This window comes from Thermobia domestica, chromosome 2 (genome assembly GCF_964235325.1).
Source record: "Thermobia domestica chromosome 2, izTheDome1.hap1.1, whole genome shotgun sequence".
Lineage (NCBI taxonomy): Eukaryota > Metazoa > Arthropoda > Insecta > Zygentoma > Lepismatidae > Thermobia > Thermobia domestica.
This window is the reverse complement of record NC_137455.1, coordinates 222,331,495-222,355,945: the sequence shown is the minus strand read 5'-3', so window position 1 is coordinate 222,355,945 and position 24,451 is coordinate 222,331,495. Positions and strand designations below refer to the sequence as shown.

The following is a 24,451-nucleotide window of genomic DNA, read 5'->3' as shown; positions in this document are numbered from 1 at the left end:
AAACTTTTGAAATAGTACTATTTGAGCATCACATGTAGGGTTTGATTTTTTCACTGATATTAGGGGCTGACGAACTTTTACGTGATATTGAAGAATTAAGGTAACAATTCGTTTTGGACTTAAAGTGGTTTTCTACGTATAGATTACTTCTTCCAAATTTGAATTATTTTAGAAGCAATATGCAAGCAATGTCTTAGGCTGGAGAATCTTTTCTAAAACCAGAATTCCTCTTCTTTGTTTCCCTTTCCCACAGGAATTGTTTCAGCACACTTTCTATTGGAGGCAGTGAAACACAACAAAAGTCTTCTGGAGATCGAATATCATCGTGAATAACGTTTCTCTATGTCCTCTCACCGTAATCGTGTCTTATTTTCCAATTAAATGTTGATACAAGCAAAACATTTGCGCTCTCACAATCATATAGTAATGGCTTGTAAACAATAGGATCAAGCAAGAAAATAGTATCACGCGTCAACGCTACCAAACTAGGGGAAGCACAACACTCAAATGTGATAACTCAAGTCAAACTGATTATGTTTGAGTAAAGCGAATCCATTTGATTTGATAATTGAGTCGCAGGGGAGGCAGCTGTTGCGCACAAATATTACAAGTTTATCGAATTTTCCTCCAAGTCAAAGCAATGGCGGCACCAGATAAACAAGAGCTAACAATTTTAAATTTCTTTCGTCAATACATTTGGACTATTTTAAAACAAATATTACTAAGAGTAGTACTGTATAACCTAATAAATATTAAATTTATTGTTTTAAAAATATACGATCTCCTGTTTCTTTTTTTCAAATTTCAAGCCAGTGGCCGCACCTCTTTCTGATTGAGATAATTTTTTGATTTCTTCTGTTATATTAAACACATTTGGATAAAAATGGCCACCAAGGGTAACAAGATTTCGAAAAAATGTTTTTTTCGATATACCCTAATGAACATAAATCATAGAAGAAAATAGCTAGCGACGAGAAGATTTCGGGAATCGATTTAACGTAAAGAAAATTTTCTACTTCCACCCCTATCTCACTATTGAAACCGGAAGAGGTAGAAATTTACTAATATTTCCGGTTTCAATATTGATTTTCATAGAGCAAAAACTGTCAGAGATCTCGAGAAGTTTTCGAAAATTCATACAGCATCTCAAAAATAGGTTCTTTTTCTTCCATTAACCTTGTATTCAAACCAGAAGTGGTAGGAAACAACCATTTTCGGTTTTAACATTAATCGCCATAAAACTAAATTGGTAGTAGATAGCGACAGTTTTCGAAAACCGATTGAGCATCTCCGGTTCATCCATATCTCTCTCACAAACAGGAAATTGTCAAACAATTTCACTCTTCGGGACTCTGTGGATAGCGTACGCGTCTTTGGCGCGGAAGACGAGGGTTCGATTCCCGGTGGGAGCTCATTTGGTTCGGATTCCACATTAAGCTGTAGGTCTACGTCTCATATAGCCTCGCTGCTGAATGGGATGCTAATTTGAAAACAAAACAAAATCAAATTTATAGCTCCAAAGAGCAAAATCGATAAGTGATATCAAGAAGCTTTTTTCATTATTAATGTTCTCCCACGATTTTTTTTTTTTTTGCCCACCAAGCGAATATCGCAAGGATGATGTACTCCCCACATATGATCTGCCCGACTTCCACATTTCCTTGCCTTTGTTATTAATGTTTCGGTATAAAATGACCTTTCGGCTCCATCTGACATTTTGTTTTCTAAAATAAATACAGTAAACCCTCGTTAACACGAATATCAAGGGACTGAAAAATCAGGAGTTCGTGTTAAAAGAATTCGTGTTAACCGGGGACACAAATTTTATTATTCGAATACATTTTCTCCATACATACACACTACAGTATACAGACTATACATACCACTACAGTATATTATGTATGTCATAGAACACACTAGAGATGGTATCGAGACGAGACTGAGTAGTCTCGGTCTCGTCTCGGTTCCAAATTCGTGACGAGACCAAGACTATTCTCTGTCTTGATACCATCTACAGAATTGTATCGAGACGAGACTGAGAGTTTCGGTCTCGTCTCGATTTCGGAAAGCACTCCTCGGTCTCAAATTCGAGTTAAAATCGAGATCGAGACTAGTGTAGGTCTCGGTACCATCCTCTGAAAAGTGAAAACACTACAGTAAGTTTATTAGCCTATCTTCGAAGATTTAAAAAAAAAAAAAAAAAGCTTCCACGCAGAAAATCCAGGTCAAGTTATAAAATTGATAACTTCGCTAGCAGGGTGAGTACCGCTTGTAACGGAAAGGTATTTATGATTGCTGTCACCAGTTTGGAGTTACAGGGGAGAGAAGATGTTTTGTCTCGAGCTGTCGCCAGCTCGTCTGCCAAGCACCTGCATGTTCAGCGCTTGACAGAGGACAGAATCAACACCTCATAAGAGGAAAGATATCTGTTTCTGGTTTTTCTCTTATTTACAAGGCAATTTTCGTCTGTATAAATACTGTATGACAAAAACTGATCTGGAGTGAAATCTGAAATAAGAAAAATGATGTTTAAAAAAATCAAAGGATTGGAAGTTCGTGTTAAATCAAAACCTTTACTGACTCAAGGGACTAAAAATTAGTTCGTAATTCGTGCTAACCGAAATTCGTGTTAACCGATAAAACTTCCTATAAGATAACGTACAGCGATGCCGGGACCGAAATTTTGTTCGTCCTAACCGAGTGTTCGGCTTAAGCGAGTTCGTGTTAACGAGGTTATACTGTATTAATTAATACATTTAAATTTACTCTTCACTTAATCTGTGTGTGTCTATCAGAGCAGCGATCTGTTTCTCAAACCTACTAGTCTTGTAATGCTTTTTTGACAATCCAGGAAATATCATGAAGTAGAAATACTAGAATAATAGTAAAATTCATTTCTAAGTACTATTGCTGACACCTTTAATTTGCCGTGTCGGAACTACTTTTATAAGAACACTTCCCTCACTTGAAGGCAACATAGGCAAATTTTCTGAAACTTTCGTACGTCGTTATAGCACGGCCAACAAGAGATGGTCTCTGACGTTTCTTACCACATACGGTGGGACACTGCAGCCCCTACTTTGATACCAGTGTTACCAACCACGATCACTCTGTCTTATACCATTAATTAAATTGCCACTACAGTTGCACCGAAAAAAACCTTGACACGCGAGTAGTGGCAATGTCACTGCGAGCTGTCAGAGACGTTCTCTTACTGGACGCACTATAGCTTCGATAAGCCTCTACAGGTAATTATGCGCGGTGATGTTTACGTACAATCAATAAAATCTTTACGATCTATGAAGAGAGAAAAAAACAGATTTTGCTCTTATCTGCTTCAATATGCATTCCATTGGTTCAAAGTAATTAAATTTTCGAATAAGTAATTCAAATTACACACATTTATAGCATACTTGGCCCATATGGCTGATGCACCTATTAAAAACACCATTAATAGTGAAGACAAGACAAAGTATATTTTCTCGTAGCATTACCCATTCTTTTTCATCAACGTCAACTGGATATTATTCAACATTCCATTCCATGGTATTTAATAATAATAATAATAATAAAAAAAAAAACATTAAAATTCTTTCCAATGTTTCATTTCTTATACATGACGTGAAATAAAATAATTCGTATAACAATTCATTACCTGTTGAATTTTTATCTTCATTCTTTTTATCCTATATAATATATTTTAATTATCTAAAGTATAATTTTATTGCTTAGGGTATAAAATAAATATACATAGATTGTCCCTATTCAGTAGCATAAAATTGTGAACAAGTATATGTATTCCTACTGATTACGTTTTATTGCAATATATGATTACATGCATGGTTTCTTCTCTTGAATAGGACAGGATTACCATGATTTCACTCTTGAAATTTTGAGAGAGACTGACCTGAAATTTTGGAAATTTTCAAAATTATATAATTCCTTAAATTGGATGATCCATATTTGTCTTGTAAAATGATTCACAAAAGACTTCGAACTATTAGTTTTCAAGTTAAAAATTTTCAAACAAATTTTCAAATCAAAAGTTTCCTAACAAATTTTCGATGAAAATTTTCGAACCGTGATCGAAAAGTATTTAAATTTAATATTTAAATAAAACATTTTAAAAAATTAAACCGAGATTTGAAAATGATCAGTTAGTCAGATTGCACCAAGAATAAGCTTCGACCGTAGACTATGAGTTATGACAAATTCAAAGTGTAAATTTATTATTTTTACGTATTAATATGTTTAATAATTACATATCAGCTTTCTAATTGTAATTTTTGTATTAATAACTTACAGTGCTAGAGGTTCAAAAAATTTCACAATAAAAATTAAAGTCCTGATTTTTCCAGTTATAACTACAATTATTAGTTGTAAATACAATTCTCAGGATCAAAATTTTCCAAACTAAAAATTTAAAAATAAGTAGTGGTAAAAAATTTTTAAATTGAAAATTTTAAGCAAACAATTTCAAACTTAACACTTTCAATCCTAGGGTTATTTAAATTGACAAGTCCTGTGTCCTGGAGAAAATAAGGGTTATTTTTAAAAATCACATCTTCTTAAGTTTTTACTCTAAACGGTTGAAACTTTCAGAAATAAAAGAAAAAGTACCAATCTACTAGAAGATACCAGTTTCCGAACAAGAGCTATTTGAAAAATCATTGCAAACAATAACTTTGTTTGTTGCAAAGTAATAATGCTTGAGTATTATGAATAATAATGATACACCTTCTTTAGTTCTCTTTCTACAATGACTGAAAGGCATTCTTGCATCAAATTCGTCAATAGATAATTTACAAAGCACTCAAGATTACTTTCTCAAATAAAAGAGCGTACAAAATTCATTTTTGGTTGGTATTTTAAATTTTACATGGACGTGTCGTTCCCGAACGACACTCGGATTTAACGTGAGTTTACAGCCTGTCGTTCCGGAACTACAGTAGGATTGAGAGTGTTAAAAAATTTCAAGATTGAGAATGAACAACCAATCAAGTTGAACTAAGAATAACTTTCTATCAATGAAATTACACATTCAGTCATAGCTATAATTCTCAGTTTCGAACATTTTTAAACTAAAACTTTAAAAACAAATTTTCATACCATGACTGGAAAAAATTCAAAACTTTTAAAATATTTCTTAACAAATTAAACGGATACTTAAGAGTGATCCACCCATCAGATTGTACCAAGTAAAACTTGTCACCACTAACTTTAGGCTTTGAGTTGTAAGTAAAGTTCAAAGAGTGAAAAATGTTGCTGCATATTAGTCGTTTTAACAATTGTGTATCATGTAATTATTTTCAGCTGAGAGACCGATCCTTCCCCATCCATTCCCAGTTGCTAACACGAAGAACAAAGGGAATTTTATTGCTCAGGAAAGCGTTCAGCTCAAGGGATAAGCAACTCAAATTTGTTAGCTGAGAGATTCAGTCAGTAAAGAAGATGCAGGAGCGTCTAGATATTTTAATCCGCTGTGTGGAAAGTTTTGATTCATTTCCTTGTTACATGTAATTATGCTTTTGGTTGAGGGAACTAATATTGAGACGCGGAAAAAAGTGGGCAATGGAACAAGGTTAAAGCGACTATCTTATTGCATGTTTTATTGAATTCTTGGACATTTCCAAACTCTCCTTCCTCGAAAGAAAGCTATATCAAAATCTGAACATGCGTACCTCTCCTCAATTCTTGGTAAAGTAACAAAACAAACATAGAGAGGTATTCGTCTTTTGGTCGAAAATGGCTACTATTTCTGCTTTCTGTCACTTTCTGTAGCGATGTTTAGTATCCCTTTTCTGTTTTTAAAAATCCATAGATGAAGTGGGTCAAGTATTGTGAGTGGGTCAGTAGGTTGTGGGTTAAGACCTGATCCACTGCGACCCACGACCCACTATAACCCACTCTGACCCATCGATCCGCTCTACTGATTGCATTGTAGACAGCATTCGAACACTGAGGAATTTGTGTAGCTTTTGCTTTCAAGACCTCCAGTTTTCTTCCTTTTTCATTTGTTTCTGTTTACTTCCTGTGATGAGTATATCTTAAGTGAGAAAAGAATTTCAGGCACTTTTGGATACTGATATTTGTAGGAATAGGATCTACTACTTGGCTTTCGAGACACAGTCGAATTAAATTATTATGATAACTAAATTGAAATTCATCGTAATTTGGGCTATGACAAACACTTTACAATTTTATATCGTATAGGTCAGATCCAGCGGTATTGTAACAGAGAAGTGTTTGTGCGATTGATCGTAGAAATTCAAACTCTGATTAGTGACAATTTCACAGCCTTGTTTTATTACAAGTGTAAACTTTTTATTCAGTTGAGAGGAGGGCTTGAATCATGAGCCAGAGTTGATGACGGTGAGTATTGAGGGGTTGGAGTGGGTCACGGTGGGTGGCGGCTCATAGTGGGTTTTGAGCCAGAGTGGTTCACGGAGGGTCATGGATCACGGTGGGTGATGGGTTAGTGGGTCATGTCAAGTTTTCATTGACCCAAGCCATCTGTGCAAACATTATAATGAGTGGAATGCAAAATTGAAAATAATATCAATTGTCTTAATTTGTACTCTTTTCATAATTGTAAATTTTGTTATTATTGGTAGATCCTTTGAAGAAAACACATAAATTGTTCAAATGATTTCATAATCAAATTGAAGAAATCCATAATTTTTTGTAGTTTTTCATGCCAAATTTAACAATATCATTAGGATTTCTTCAGAGACAATGTTACGGGACCCTATCATAGATTTCGGGGAGCCCAAGGGCTCCGCAGGGTATACTTTAAGAATCGCTGTCCTACGGCAATCTGCAAAAGTGCAGTCTAGAGCATGGCTTATTCTTACTGGATACATTGGATTAATTTCCAGATCGACTGATAAGACACTCCAATCAGATGTTTGAACTTGTTATCCAGGACTCGCATTTTTTATTTGTTCTCTGTTCGTTTTTTAGTGTGGCACCGTAAACATTCCATACTTCTAGAGGGAAAGGAGCGTACATATTGCTCAAACTGATGTTGTTGTCGTTTCTTCCAAAGGCCAGAACGCCGGTGTGTACCAAAAACGTAGGCCTGATCGAATTAATCCACAATCCCTATAATTTCTTCTACGCTTCTACGTAGCAATCATGGACTCCTTATAGGAGTTGCAATCATATGCAGAGATTTGTTTCAAATTCAATCGTAAACTATTAATGAACTTTCGAAATATGTGTGAGAGAGGAGAGAATCTCGGTGAAAGGAAATTCCGTTGTAGTTAATATTACATTTTACGGGTGTTTGTATATTCATTTCTAGATCTATTATATTCAGAGCATATTATCATTTTTCTCTAATTCCGTTTACTTCGTTTTTTGTGAGAAAATTACCTGATCAAACCTACTGTTACCAAAATTACCGCGCCCCATGCTGGTAAGCAAGGGTAGTGATGCGAGTCCCTACAGCATTTGTAATAGTTTCACACTAGTAACGCTACACCTGTAATCACACGTAGGTAAAATACAGATTTTTTACATTGTGCAGGGGAAAAATGTATCTAATACAGTCATCTTTTCATAATCTGAAATACTTTAACCGTTGTAAAACATTTGAATGACTTTACACTTGTAAGCCTATACTTATAAACATAAAAATACAGTCGTATTACTTATAATCTTGTTCTTTCACCTACAGTAATTTCTTCCTTATAAACATGTCATTCTACGCAGAGTACTGATTTTTAGCTGTAAATTTTGCAAAATGAGGTGTGCTTATACTTGACCAGCACCCTTATTTCCCTTTATTAGCTTTCATGTTAACAGTGCTTTCATGTAGTAGGCTTTTCTCGTTGTCTACTAAACCTATTCACATATGTAATTGACATTTAGAGTGGTAATGATCAGGGTGGATCTTTCAGAGCATATAAGGAGAGGAAGAGAAGAAATAGAGAAAGATGTCAAATAAAAAAATCGATTTGTTTCGATTTGCAAGTGTTTTAATACTAAATGATTCACTTCATATTTTCGTGAGCACAGTAAAGTTATAGACAATAATTTGTGTGCAATTCCAGTTTAGGTAACTAATTACATTCTTTATAAATATAAACACTTCTGAAGCTAGGAATTTCACTCTTATTACTTTAGAAAGTATTTAAAAAGGGGAAGGGTTGAGGAAAATGTTAACATTACACTAATTTTAAGTTATTTTTGGATTAGGTTAGGTTAGGTTTAACCAGAATTTCCACTCACTTTTACATACGCTTCCGCTGATCACCAATAGTTCCTACAGCCTTTCACATATCTCACATCCATACAGTATATTTTTAATCCATTGACCTCTCAAATTATATATGAATCAATTACACTTATGTAACATCAACTTATTTCTCTTGTAAATCTTGATTTTTATTTACTTTCCCTCAATTAAACATAACCACTGATGAGTGTATATACGCTTTAGGAGGTTTTATCCATTATGGGTATAAATACAGTATGTGGACATATGCTATAAAAACAACATTGTGAAAAACATGAGCCAATCTGTTCTAGATAGCCGCTAAAACAATGAATTATATGTAACCGAAACAGGGCAGGTGCCCAGCTGGGGGGGAATTACCCGCTATCAACAAAGTGCGTCCGTAGTGAGCAATAATATCAGTGGCGGCAGTATACTCATGAACAAGGATAGTGGAGAAACACTTCATATGCCATAAAAGTACGTACCTTGTATGTGATACAAGTTTTGCAACAATTCCTTACCGGTGGCGCTGGCGGGGCAGTAACACTAGGCCTTTGTGCTGCATAGTAGATCCAATATTTGTAGTCTAAAAACGGTTAAAATTTTGTCATTTAGCAGGAAATTCACTGTCACTACCTAACAAAGTGTTTCTCAAATAGTACACATTAATATAAGAGGACTTCGCCCTTTTTATGTAAATACTGCGTCCAGAAATATGCAAGAGAAGCTACAGTGTAAAATTCACAATCGAACCTGTGCTAAGTGTCCACAAAAAAGCATGCATACTATGTAACCGAGTCAGGGCAGAAATGCAGCAGGGTTTATCCGAGCTATAGTGAGCAGGGACGTCAGCGACGGTGGGTATGCATATAAACGATGATGTCGCTAAAGCACTAGGTTACCTAAGTTAGTTGTGATAAAAAAAAGTACCTTTCACTACCGACTTTTGCCAATGACACTATCAATTCGATGTTCACACTTGAATATGTAGCTCTTCCTCCATTTCTTTAATTTCAGTGCCTTTCCACTGTTGCCACACGTTTTGCTTAATTAAAAAAAAAATCTGTGCGGCTCCATAGAACGTTGTAACACCTTTTCACCAACACACGTTCTTATAAATCTCAACATCGAAATGTCACATCCGTCACATTAACTGCCATTTTTCAATACGGGAACTAATTTCGATATTACAAACTAATGTCTGTAAACGAAACTTGCCACTAGCACTAAGGTAGAGATCTGTACGGGCTCGGCACTACAAAGCATAGATCACTTCGGGTTCGGGCTGTAAATTTTTAAATATACAACCATATTTCTCGTTTTTTTCGGGCTTAACTTTGTAAATATACTGTACAACTATATATTTATCGGATCGTTCTTTCTGGAGAACATTTAAAGCACATCTAAATTTTGTAATTTGAGACGCCCACACTAAAAATCTGATTATCATTGTGTAATTAAGAGTAAAGCTAATTATGTAGTGGAGAGAAAAAACTAAACGTAACAGAAATAAACATGCTTAGTTTATCTGTGAGTGAAAAGTTTGAGCAGTCAGAGTGTGGATTCCATTCTTTTTGTTTACAGCAAATGACAATGACTGCTCTGGTGACTATCTGAGTGAGTTCTGTACACATCCGCGTGCATAAGAATTTGCATACATCGACATTTTGTTTGAAATATTTGGAGTATTCATGTTTCCATTTCATGAGAATTTATATAAATGAAATAAAATGAAATCTTTAATTAGCGTACCATGTTTATGAACTGAGGCCAAGGGAGACTTATATAAATGATAATTTTCTTTAGAGAGTTCATATAGTGTAAACGATTACCTTTATTTCGTTATTCTCTCTGAATCATGTAAGTTCCTATGCGTTAATTATTAGGTTTCTGTAATTCTGGCTAATTTGATTATCACACGAGCTCGAGCCGGGCTCGGGCCTAAAAGCTAAAACATATTTCGGACTTGAGTCGTGCCTCACATTATAAATTCACGGACCGTTCCGGGCCCGGGCTAAAACTTCCGGCCCGTGAAGACCTCTACACCACGATAGTAACCGATACTTCACGATCGCTGTGTGTTGCTGCTTACAAATAAATTAAAATAAAAAAACAGTGTGGATTTTGGAACTTTCCTAAATCCATACTGCTCTACATTTTGGTTGATAACCAAATCATTAATAACCATTCCAATGCTAACACCAGGTGCAGAGAGCTTTCTCTATTTTACACAAAATAGTGACACAGAAGTTTAGGGAAATTTCACACAATTTCACGGCTCAAAACCTTTCGTCTTATTATAAGAATTCCAACACGTTTTGCATATCTACCAGATTCAAATATCACCTGTCTAATAGTTTAAACATTATGCGCTGGATGGGATACCCGGAGATTTGATTCACTAACGCTATCTCGTTCCATAATGCTCAAGACGTTTTAGACTATTTGATACCTTTACTATTGAATGTTGTAGACACTTGAGTTCCAGAATCAAAATCTCGCAAATGGACGATTCTATTTCCTCACATAAATTATTATTTAGTCTATACGTTAATAAACTTTATCCTCTAGATTTTCTTATAGCTTAAGGGTTTTCACTACATTAATTATTCGAAAAGCAGAAACATAGTGAACTAGACAATATCATTTTGCATGTGATACCGTTATCACAACTAATCAATCTTCTTTCGATTGTAACTGTAGATAGATTTAGCATTTTTTTTGCGAGTTCTGCAAATAGCGGCATACCAAAAACAGTTAGGTGAATTGTGGTAAAGGTATCACATGCAAAATCGTGTTGTCTAGTTCACTACGTTTCTGCTTTTCGAATAATTTTATTTATTTTGAAGATATTACAGAATAACTCTAAAATTAGCGGTACTTTAATTTCGCTGTAGTGAAGACCCTTAACAAATACAAATTTAGTTTGAATGCTGTTGTATGGAGTGACCTTAGTTGCATTCCAGGGAATTTTGATATCAGTGAAATCCTTGTTAAAAAAAAAAAAGGCACACTACGGTTCCAGATGTTAAAGAAATATCTTTCTGCTGAGTTTTTAGTGTTGCAACTGTGTTGAGACATGTCAAAATCCAAATCAAATCATTGTGCGGGTAGCAAGAATACTTTAGCTGAAGATTCAAAAAGAAGGCTTAAAGTTCAAATGAGCAATGAATCAATCTGAGAAACCTTCCAGAACATTTAATAAGTCCTCAATTTTAGTTTTCAATCTTATGCAGAACGTCCCTGTCCATGGTTTGTTTGAGTGGGACAATAATTGTACGTCAAATATGATCAAGCATTCATGAGTAACCGAACTCTATGAACACCAGTTTTGTTCAATTCCACCCATCTCGTACGTCCGTTTCTTTGTAAAACTTGTTCGTTTTGCGTTGGTTACGAGAAGCCCACTGCTGCGTCACAGATTGGCCAGACGTACACGACTATCTCAGGTTTCGAAACTTATGTCTAGTCAACACCTTCCTCTGGCATCTAGATTTCTCTACATTGTCGAAAGCATTCATTTTAAAGCAGCTACTTGAGCCTTAGAGCCTCATTGGAACAAGATAGAATTTCAAGATGTTACCCCATATACTAGAATTCGAATGGGCATTGTCTAGTTGGTAGGCAGACATTTTAATGACTACACTATTCTATATTTTTTCGCAAAGCAAAATGCATGTTGTCTTAGAGTTAAAGAAATACAGCTATTCCTTGGAATAATAACTGGTGAATTGGGACGTAAACAGCAAATTTCAGTGAAATGCTAGTTTAATAAACTATTAATAAAATTATAATGTTAAAGTGGCAGTTCATTCTCGATTTCCACTTCAAATGCCATTAATTCTGTTATTGAACATTTATCTTCATTCTGAAGACAAAATCGCATAGATTATAGAGGAACAATCCATGAGTACAGTGTTTTATATGATCAAACTTGTCACATTTAAGAAGAAAATTAAGTAACATTACTTTCCGTGTTACATTGTTCAAATTCTTAATTTGAAAGTTACACGTATTCTATTTTAGAAAAAATTAAACAATCGAAATAGCTCACTACCGGAGATAAAAAATAAACATGTTTGAATTTGTCTACGTTTACCAGGCACAGTGCGTCGCTTCGAGCCTTAAGAGAAGGGTTTCTTCTGTCTGTTTATATATTCTCATGTGCAATCTTAATTAAAGAAGCTAATTTGGCAGAAAATGTATACATTAGTTTTAAACCAAGAAATGCTATAAAGTATTTTGCAAGGAGACAGTATTTCTAACCCCAAATGAATTGTATGCATACGTACAGATACAGCAGGCTCACCAACTGTTTAAAAACATTACGTAGAAGCTGGGTTGCATCTGTCTAAGCGTTGTGCTAGCAGCAAAAGTATTGGACTTGATCTAATGGAGTTACAACAGTCAGGGTTCAGCTACTTTTGTGCCTGACTGTACAGTAACTGTTAGTGTCATAACAAAAGCAGATATCATAATAAAATTCAGATGATGGCACACAGATGCCCAGTATAAAAATAAATTTCGCAAATTGAACTAGGAATAGTCCTTTATTTTTCGTAATCTTACCTTCTCGTTTAAAATTTTCGCGTGACCCCACTGCTCATTGATAGGATCACTGTGAGACAAACATGAAGCTCCACTCAATGCACCATATCATATTTCCCTTCCTCACTTTTGATTTCATCTTTTTATCTTCAGCCATTTGCGATTTATAAGTAATAGACATTTTATCTAACTGTAAAAGATCTTATACTTAAATGGTGGCCATTTCATTAATAGTGTTTCACACGAAAAAATCCTAGAACAGCTTTTTTAAAACTTTTCCATTATTTTTTCAACGGCATATAAAACGACATACTTTCCCATTTAAAATTTTCAAATGATACACCGGTGTCCCACAATGGGCAGACTCTGAACCAGAAGTTGCATGCTTTATTCAGTGCACCTTATGACATTTCTAACTCACTCCTTGTTTTATCTGTAAGACAAATTGAGTGTTATAAGCCAATTCCCCTCAAACATGAATCAGGGAAAGTAAAGTGATAAGAAGCACAATTGAAGAGCATAGAGAGCCCGATAAAAGTGCCCCTCGGGCCAACTTGGAAGTTTCAAATGATGTGGGTCGAGTGATACCTTCTTCAATACAGCTTGCGAAACGAAATAAATTTGGTAGAAAACAAATGTCTATGGGAAACTGTTTTCAAAATGGCCGCCGACAATGGATGTTATTTTAGATAGACTTTCATGATCCATCGTAAGAAAACGACATTGTAATCGACGAAAGTAGTAAAGGTCGCTTGGTTCATGTGTCAACAAGGCCGCTGCCAGAGGGGTGCGTATGTTAAATTAAACTCAGCGACTATCAATACTCCCACATAAATAATGTAGTCTTTCAATGTATGGTGTGGCATCCTGGGTAATTGTATTATTAGGCCATATTTCCTTGATGAAAATCTTACTTGTAATATGTATGCCGCATTTTTCAACATGTTGGTACTTTCGCACATAACACACGTCAGGTCAGAGCCCTATTGGACAGACGTATACCAAATACATGGATTAGGCATAAAGATCCTATTAACTGGCCTAACGAATTGATTTTTTTCCTCTGAAATTTTGTTAAAGATCTTGTAATGACCACAGTACCAACAACAATTGGTAATATAAAGGCGCGTAATCGAAGTGAGTATGCGTCGATTATCACAAAAATGCTACGTGATTTGCGTGCACCCACACATATCCGCTTACGTATGTGTGGAACAGAATGAACGGCATGGAATATTAATCATCATTATGTCACGGTAAGTGATGTACGAACCTCGTTGTACATATTTTGTGGACCCCTACGGGTCGCCACAAAAACACCAATCGATGTGCTCTATGCGACTTGCTTATTCTAATTTTTTATTCCAATCATTTATCTATCAGCGTGTTCTTACTACAGACATGCAAGTTAAACTGAAACAGGATCCATTTTTGGTGGCTAACTTAGAAACAATTTCCATATCAACATTTTTTAAATAGCAAAGTTATTTTTCCAAGACGTATCGAAAGTTATCACTCGAAAGGTATCAATGTTGCATTTGAAATCTTCAAGTTGACATCGGGGGCAGTTGTTTTTCACATATTTTTTTTATCGGCTTCTCCATGCTCTTCAGTTTTGATTCTTATCACTTTACTTCCCTGATGTATACTTGATGAGAAATTTGCTTGTAAAACTCAATTTGTTTCACCCTGTATATACTATCTATAAGATACAAGAATATTAATGTCTGTACTAATGGAACATAAGTACCGTTTATGTCTGAACTTTATTTCTTTATCTTTTAATGTTGTTAGAATAATTTATTTTTCACTTGACAGTTCGTTAATTTAATATGGGAGGATATAGGTAAGGTAACATACGTTCATATAAGTTCTCTAAAGATGAGAATTGTAGTAGTTCCGTCGTAGAAATATAGAAAAACTTTTAGAAATGAAAATGAAAATTATTTTAATAGTAAGAGTAGTTGCTCAATGTAAACAGCAAGTATGGCAAATAATTATTTTATGTATTACAAGCGGAGAGAGTATATTTTCGCTTTTATGAGGGCTACAAAAACAAATAACGAAATAAGCAAGCGAAAAGGATAAACAGAAGAAACAGGGTGTAACGTCTCCTATGTGTGTAATTTTTTCCTCTGTTACCCTTGCATAAAAGCTCATGAAACATTATTCAACTTTATTTCTTATAACTGATCTTTAAAGTTCAATTTGTAAATTTGTTGTTGCGAATTTCGCATACACCATACATGTTTTCTAATACGTGAAGAGTTTTAATGCATTGACATACATATTTAGTATACTTTTCTTTCACTAACATGTTTCCTTTCAGCTTTAAAGGTTCCATAATATAATGTAGATAAAATGAAGGAAGCAATTAGCCGAGCAGGTGGCGTGGTTCTGTTATCAAACTTATTTGGAGGAGAATTTAACTCAAATGTATCAATGAATCACGTGATTTATTTTTAAGTATCAATGATATACGAATAAAGTACAAACCTTCCTCATTATTTGACATAGTTTGAACTCTAGTATATGAACGAGCATACATGTTTCATCGGGAGAAATTTTATTCGTTTTCTGTATCATTTAGGAAGATGAGTACCTCTGAAGTCAAACATTTTAAATATTCACAACGTGAGTAGGAAATAAGTGGTTATAGACTGATTATGTTAACAAGAAGTAAAGCAGGCTTCTAAGTGAATTGTATGTATATCAAAGTAAATGAGTATAAGAACTGATTATATTTGTCTTTTTTTTGGTGCGGGGGGGGGGGGGGAGAGCGATATGAACAAGCATTTCCACACACTATTCTGCGAACAGAGAACGGTATTTTTTGCGGGGTTCTTTCTTAAATATTAGGGGGTGGGCACCCGTGACTTGAAGTAAGGTTCCTGGACGTGACTTAAGTTGATTAAACTTACTAATAGGTAACTTGGTCACCACTTGTAAATACTTGGACTATATTTTTTTATTATGTTAAGTTCTAATGTTTCGTTCGTAATTGATTGAACAACTGATACTTAATAAGCAGAGTATTCATTGCTATAGAACATTTCAAAAACTAAAATGAATTCGTAGTTTAATGTCCTACGATTATGCACCGAGGCTAAGGAAAACGGTGATGATGGTAATCAACTAGTGCAATTTAAAAAGTTTGAGGAAACAAGAGAACCCCGAGAAAGCCCATGCACAATGTATTTGTCCACCACAAAATTCATATGACACGAGCTGGGATAGAACTAGGGACCACACACAAAAGAGACAAGCACCTCTAAGCCACCACATACTCCTAGCAAAGGTTAATTTTATACTTTGTGAGTGTGTTGCAAGTTGTGTTCTCCAATGTGTATTCTTTTTTTCAACCAATTTGACCTTTCCCTTAAGGTCGAAGCTGTGTTATAAGAACATTTGGTTTCCCAAGAATATTGATCTTTTCCCCGAATTAAAAGAAATGATCTCGAAATCTAGAAAGTTGTGTATCACACATTGCTGGAAAGCTCTTTGGTTTGGTGTATCACATTTTCCAAGAATAAGGCAATATTGGAAAATCAATTATGCATCGCATAAAAATTACAAAAAATAAGAGATCATGGAGACAACAAATAAGCACGTGTACTATATTTTACTTACTGTATTTGTTTATGATAATTTTTTAAACATTTCACCATATTTTCAGTATCTGCACTTCTCTACAGTGTATTGATTTGTGATGTGAAGTCTTTTCATAAATGAGAAAAATTCGGAGTGCGACTTTCGTGGGTAAATTTTGTCTGAAAAGTGTTTTCCTTGGATTCAGAGCAGTAAGTATAGGCCTTGGATGTTTCTCATGTGAATATGCTTATACGCTTTGTATATAACCAGTGGCTCCCAAAATAATTTTCATTCTTTCAAAAACAATAGTTTGTTGCTAACAGTATCGTTGTCACTATGCAAAAATTATCTAAAACCATTAGAAACATGTAAAATACTTCTGCATGAAAGACATAACAGGCACCTTTTTTAAATTCCTCTTCCAAATTGAGGAGTATGACATCATCAGACGTACATTATCTCACCATTTTCCCGTAAAACAACATGCACGTCGCTTTCACACAAAGACACCAGCAGAATAGTAAGGATTTTTTGCGCATCATCTAGCGATATTAAGATTTATGAAATACAGAGAATAATTCGAGATTCTTAATTCTGTGAATGAATGAAGGAAAACCGATGAAATAAATTATGAATGAAAGCAACTATTTGTAACTTATGGAAGCAGTTTCCAGAAGTTTTGCCACCCCGTGTATATACGTAATTAGCACTCAAAGTGCTAATATGTCATTTGAGTGATTAACTGTAGCAGAGATGAATTCAAAAGACTTCTGCTTGAAAATGAAAGTAGTACTGCGAAAGTATTTGTATTCCAGGTCGAGTCCGATCGGAATAATTCTCCGGGACGTATTTCGTAGCTCCGAGTGATTTTCTCTCAGGTAGCCCCTTAAAATCTTCACTGTACTATACACATTCACTCTCGCAAGCACCTATGCCAGTTCACAAGGGGATTGCCTGGCAAACGTGATAAAAAGTATCAAAAGTAACGTCTAACTCAAATAAATATTTACTACGTTCGATATTTTGCAACCGCCAGTTTGTCAGTAAGTGTACAGAGCCCCTTCTCCAAAGAAGAACACAAGGGTTTCCAAAGGAAAGAAAGAAAATCGTAAGTTAGTCTGACAAAATGTGTTTATAAATACGAGGAAGATAATATACTTTTGTTTATTTGTAAAGTAGAAAAGAAAACGTAACTATGCTTTCTGGATTAAAATAAGGAAGATAACCGATTCATCGTCAAAAGAAAACATTTAGTATGAACAGGCACTCATTTTAGTAAAATTAATTTATGTTTGAATTTAATTAAGTGCAAAACAGCAATGATTTCTCACCTTTTTATTTTTCTTTAACTTTCAAAAGAAAAGGAACTTGCAGACAGGACTGTTCGGTGTTGGGATTTTTATATTGATTTCGATAAGTATTAAGTACAAAAATATCTTTACATCGCAAAAGAGAAATACCGTTAAGAACAGATATACGAGGAAAACCCAAAAATAATCGGAATCATGCTCCTGCGCATTGTGTATTTGTATTACGAGGTTGCACCGCTGGCACGCTGCGGGAGAACATTTCCTGAGTCAATATGTCAAATAGCGTCAACCGACAATGACGTGTGTGGTTTTTCTGGCAGTTCTGTGAGTGTGTCTGTAGTGCACTCGTATCACGAAGAAATGGCAGATTTTTACGAACAACACACGACTGTGAAGTTTTGTTTTTTTACTCAGAAAGAACACAGGGGAAATTATTGTGCTGATGCAAACAGCTTACAAAGAACATGCTCTCAGTAAAACACAAGTCTACGAGTGATTAGCCCGGTTTAAAATGGTTTGCCCTGTTTTGGTCGTCCTTCAAATGCGCGAACCGAGTAACATCGCTAAAATACGTGATCTCATCAGGGAAGATCGACGCAGAGCAGTTGACCAATACGAAGGCTTATCCATTTATTCTCGATCTCCATTCAGCACACTTTTAACGACGATTTGAGAATTGGACCAGTGACTGCTAAGTTTGTGCAATGACTTCTCATCGAAGAACAAGGGATCGTCACGTGGAATTCTGTCGTACAATGAATAACACAGTTACAGACAATACATAGACCCTATTCGTCAGATTTGGCTCCCGCGGACTTCTTCCTGTTCCGTCGGATGAAATGGAATTTGAAAGTCAAGTGTGGTTGATGTCGACGAAGTCAAACACGATGTCATGACGGCGCTAGGAGGTATCAAAGATAACGAATTTGGAAGATACTTCCAACAATTGAATGTTTGAACTTGTGGATTAGTACTAATGGAGAATATTTTGCAGTGGATTAAAGTTGTACTTGAAAAAAAAAAGTATTCAAAAAACAAATAAATAAATTCCATGCTTTTTATTGGAAAATTTCGGTTATTTTGCTCCCCTCGTATTTTTATGAAACACTTCCATCAGGATCCTGCCGCCTACAGTCGGACAATTTGTCCATGCCGACCAGATGACGTGGTTGGATTGCCGGCGCCGGACACCGAAGTCTTTGCGCGCGATTTTCGACGGCGACGAATAGTTGCCTTGCTGAGCAGTCGGCAAACAGCCGGAAATGAGCATTAAATGCGTCGGCGCCGCCGTCAAAAAGAGGCCGGCATAAGGAGTCGGCAGAGGGTTGGAAAGAGGCCTTTCCGACTGTTGTGCCGACTCTGGTGGTCGGCAAAGAGTCGGCAAAGGGCATTCTATTTTACGATTTTCGACCGCTTGCCGCCTTGGCAAAAGTTCGGCAACTTTGAACAAGTAGATCGTCGTGCCGACTCCCTCCGGCGGCAATCCCTCTTTCCGATCGCGACTTCCTGATAAGAACTATTCAACATTTTTTTCACTTTTTATTTTTGGGTCAATCCATCTGAAGTGGCTCAAAAATGGTGAAAATGGTTGCTCGACCATCTCCGAAAATTATAAAAATTTGAGTGTGTGTATGGGAAGGTCAATAACGTCATTCACGTTTTCGTACGTGCAAGTATTCCTAAGTGGCGGCCATCTTTGTTGTCGATCGAGTGCCAATTTTTACATTTGCAAGCGTTTACAAAGACTACAGTTGCTCAGGACGTACGAATCAGACGAAAAAGAAACAAAAACGAATGTTTACAGAAGAGACTGAGGTATACGAAGAATATAAACTTTTGCGTCTAATTAAATAGGCAGGGTTGCAAACCAATATATGAAATCACCAGAAGAACTAAAGAAAATTACACTTTTAAAGGGGCTGTATTTTGGAACGGCATAAAGCGGGGATTCATAAGTTTTGTGCTGAGTACTATTGCATGTAAAGAGTCTGCAGAAATATCCATAGCTATGATACTACTGGTATCGTAGATTTATGGGGGGTCCTAAAGTTGAAGTTTGTGATTATGATGCTATTTTTGGGGCGTAATATATTAGGAAGTGCTAAGAATTGTTGCTTATGCCACAAAGTAATTCTGTATGTGAATAAACTATTGCAAAAAAAAGTCATGATTGATATTACACAGAGAAAAACGTGAGGACATGGTAAAAACGCGAAGAAAACGTGAGTGACGATGGTTGTAACCCGGAAAAAAATAAATGTTTTGATTAAGTTCCATGCTAGATCTCAAAAACTATGCATGGTGCAGCAATTAAGCCCGGTTTTATAAGTGTTCAGTTGTGTAAAAGCTTGCGAGTGGTGTTTGTTTCATCTTTCTAGCTCCATGATCACTGTCACATCTATATATTAAGGAGGTTGCTTCCCTTGCATCCACGACACCCATCGTCGAACTGGACCGCAGTATTAAGACACTTAATGTATCAGCAAAGTGACATTGAAATCCAATCCCAGTTACGGAAGTTCAAGAGGTTGCGTTAGATCTATCCTAACTATATATAAAACTACATGAACTGACATGAATTAAAGGGTTTCTTCCGGTTGACGGGGAAAGTTGAAATTTAGCACGGTTGTAGCTTTCAATTACTAGCCCACAAAAATTGCCAAAAGTTAATATTTTTAATTTTTAGAGGGTCTAAAGGGGGATGCAGAAATTCTCTATGTTATCTAAATGAGGCCTTCATGGACTTATAATCTCATATTTTAGGTACTTGGAATTGGAATGAAAACTTGAAATTTGATATGCTTGTACGTTTCTGTTATCGATACTTAAGTAAATCACCCGAAATATAAAAGTCCAACCGTAGAAAGGTTTTATGGGGAACTGAAAAGTCTTCTCAGTGTTATTTATATGGGACATCTTTTACATCCCATAATATTTAGCACTTTCGGCAGGATTAGAATGATGAAATTTGGCATGCTTGTATACTTCCGAAGCTAACCAACAGGAAAATTGCCAAAAGTGAATATTTTTAGATTTTAAGTTATCTATTGGGGGGATGAAGTAATTCCGATGGGTGTTTTATTTAACTGGGTGTTTTCTTGTGACACAAAATCTTATCCTTTAGATAGTTGAAGTACGAAAAAAAAAAACTTGAAATTTGATAGAATCGTAGGTTTTATAGATTCGTAGCTGTAGTCTGAACAAACGCGGGGGTCTGGGAGCGGAGTCCCCACCTAGCCAAAGACTATCCTATAAAACGCAACTTCATGAACATATTAACTTCCATAACTCTGATTGGATTTCAATGATACTTTAATGATACATTAAATGCCTTAATACTGCGGTCCAGTTCGACGATGTGTGTCGTGGGAGCAAGGGGAGCTAACTCCCTTACCATATAATCTAAACGTCGCAATGATCATGAAGCTAGAAAGATGAAACAAGTGCTACTCGCAAGCTTTTACACAACTGAAAACTAAGAAAACCGGGCTTAATTGCTGCACCATGCATATTTTTTGACATCTAGCATGAAACATATCCAAACATTTAATTTTTCCGGGTTACAACCATCGTCGCGTACGTGCATTCTTCGCGTTTTTACCATGTCCTCACTTGTTTCTCTGTGTAATGTTTTTTTTTTTTTTTTTGTAATAGTTTATTCACATACAGAATTACTTTGTGGCATAAGCAACAATTTTTAGCACTTTGCCCTCCTGAAATATTACGCCCCAGAAATGGCATCATAATCACAAACTTCAACTTTAGGACCCCTCATAAATCTACGATGCCAGTAGTATCATAACTGTGGATATTTCTGCAGACTCTTTACATGCAATAGTATTCTGCACAAAACTTATGACCCCCCCACTTTATGCAGTTCCAAGATACAGCCCCTTTAAAAGTGTAATTTCCTGTAGTTTCTCTGGTGATTTCATATATTGGTTTGCAACCCTGCAAATTTATTTAGACGCAAAAGTTTATACTTTTCGTGTACCGCAGCCTCTCCTGTAAACATTCGTCTAAACATTCGTTTTGTTTTTTGTCCGTCTTATTCATACGTCCTGAGCAACTGTAATTTTCGTAAACGCTTGCAAATGCAAAATATGGCACACCACCGACAACAAATATGGCCACCATTCAGGAACACTTGTACATACAAAAACTTGAATGATGTATTGACCTTCTCATACACAAGGTTCATCACACTCAAATTTTTATAATTTTCGGATATGGTCGAGAAACCACCTCTGGACCACTTTGTATGGATTGACCCTTTTTACGGAAACGAAAGTAGCCGGTTTTTTAATTGATATTTGACCACAGAACGCGAAAATCACTCTTAAAATTCTCTGCTGGCTGAGGTTTCTGAGTAAGTTAGCGTTTTATATTTTGCATATAATGCTATCGGACATTATAAGTACATTATTTGAAATTTTTATTTTATACGGTACAAAGTGTCGTTCTTGACAAGTATTTGCTGCATATTCGACTTGGCAACGTTTTACATTATCAACAGATAGTGCGAGCGTCTCATGAATAACGTGAGGCAGTGATTGCAAGTAGCAACAAGCTCCAGTTAACGTCTCTAATCGTATTCGTGGCGTGCTTGAAGCAGTAGTTTGACAGATTGTTTGTGTTATTGGTGAACCAGCAGTTTGAAAGTAGTGAATGAGGATGTTATCGCTGTTGTACATATTGTTTTCATTGCGAAGTGTCAGTGATTCAAGGAAAGTGCACCAATGAATGCCCCGCGTTTGTAAAACTTCGGTGGACAGTGTGCGCTACATATGTGCAGACGTGATTTGTGGTTCCAGGAAGCTGCCATTGACTGCTGCAGTGCGAGGAGCATATTTGGGTGTCGTGTTGGAGACCAGGATAAATCATGGGCTCTCCACGTTTGTTGTACGAGTTGTTCAAAAGCTTGTGCCAAAAGTTTCCACGTCTAAGTACAGAAAAAATTAAGCAGGGAGTCTTTATTGATTCGCAAATACGCAAGCTATTACAAGACGAGGTGTTTGAATCTATTCTCAGTGCTGATGAGCTCTATGCGTGAAATTGTTTATGCAATGTTTGTACCAGATTCTTGGGCAACCACCGAGTAGAAAATTGCAAAGAATTAGTAGAAGAATTGCTATCTGCCTACGAGAAACTTGGATCTAATATGTCACTCAAAATGCACTTTCTCCATTCCCAACTTGATGTCTTTCAAGCGAGTTGTGGATCTTTCATTGACAAACAAGGAGAGCGATTTCACCAAGACATTTCTGCGATGGAAAGTGATCAGTTTCAATGCTAGCGAATTTCTGCTAGATCATTCCAAGAGATGCTTCAGATGTTCCTCACAAGAAACAAGCAAATAGACGGAGTGTTTAAAACATATACTGTTAATGTTTGTTACTTTTACCTTTAGGGTTTCATTATTATAGCGTTATATGCAAAATGCAAATTATGTAATTAGTACTAAATCTGAATTCGGAATATGTATTTATTGTGGTTTTCGTGTTTAGTACCCAAAAAATTATAAGGGACGGATATTTCTATTTACGTAATCATTTCAAAGTTTGGTGACTTTTATTTTTACAATTTCAATATAATAGCGTTATATGCAAAAGGTAAATTATGCATTACCACTAAATCTGAGATAGGAGCATATTATCATTGTCATTTTATTGTTCAGCCTCCAAGAAATTATAAAGAATAGCTATTTTTATTTCCGTAATCATTTCAGCATTTTGTGACTATTACAATTTCATTATTATAGCGTTATATGTAACATGTAAATTGTGTAATTACAAGTAAATATTAGCCGGAGCACATTTTTATTGTCAGTTTCATGTTCAGCGCCCAAAAAACCAATAAAGGATACATTTCAGTAAATAATTCACTGTTGCACAGTGAAATCTTTCACGTCCCACGTCTATGTCGGATAAATATAACGCAAATTTTTGATATGCGCTTGACATTAAAAAATATGGCGTTTACTCACCCTCGTAAGAGCTCTCTAGGTGCCCTGTGTTTATTCTACGCGCCTTGTGCTCGAAAATTCCGGATTCATTCCCGGTAGGGACCCATGTGGATCAGATCTCACGTTAAACTGTAGGCCCACATTTTATATACTGTTGATGCTAAAAGGGAGGCTAAAAATCAATACAACTAACCAACCAAGAAATACCATAAATTACCAAAAAAATTTAAAAAATCAAACGATATCAAGTACTAAAAAACCGAAAATAATGAAAGAAGACAAGACCATCAAATTAAAATACGCAACAACGACGATTAATAAAGTATAACTAGAAATTGGTAGCGTTACATAAATTTGAGTAAAAACGAAAGACTATAAAGATCAATTAAATCAGTCTCTAAAATATATAAACCAGTAATGTAGGAGAGGAAATTTTAGTTTTGATTTAGAGATGCAAGAAAGATAATAATATAATACGAACGATAGTGAGTATGGATCTATAATATACTTGTACGTAAAGTAGAGAAAAGATAGATTTCTGCTTTTAAAAGAGAGAAAATAAGAAAAAAATGTAAAAAAAGATTGTTAAGGTATCGCTCGGTATTTCCATATTTCGGGATGTTTCATTATTTTGTTTTCTGCATAATTCAGCATTTTAGGAATTTCAGTTTTCGGTATGGTTCCATATTTTCGGTTTTCAGTATAGTTCTATGTTTCGCTGTCATCGATATTTCGGTATGATTCGATATTTTCGTTTTGCAGTATGGTTTGGTATTTTCGGTGTGATTCAGTATTTCGGGATGTCGATATTGC

The 24,451-nt window shown here is 35.6% G+C and overlaps 1 protein-coding gene across 4 annotated transcripts in view; it reads left to right on the top strand.

The window, feature by feature from the left end:
• LOC145678382 (uncharacterized) overlaps positions 1–24,451 on the top strand; it is a 290,653-nt gene that overhangs the window by 54,704 nt on the left and 211,498 nt on the right. Inside the window, exon 1 of one of the 4 annotated variants that reach the window (XM_081748456.1) lies at positions 7,959–8,062. The exons of 1 other annotated variant lie outside the window; for it this stretch is intronic. The gene's annotated coding sequence lies outside the window, so the exon portion shown is untranslated. Of the gene's footprint in view, positions 1–7,958; positions 8,063–16,473; positions 16,573–24,451 lie in introns of those variants that run through there. 2 more of the 4 variants (XM_081748458.1, XM_081748459.1) reach the window with 2 other exon arrangements.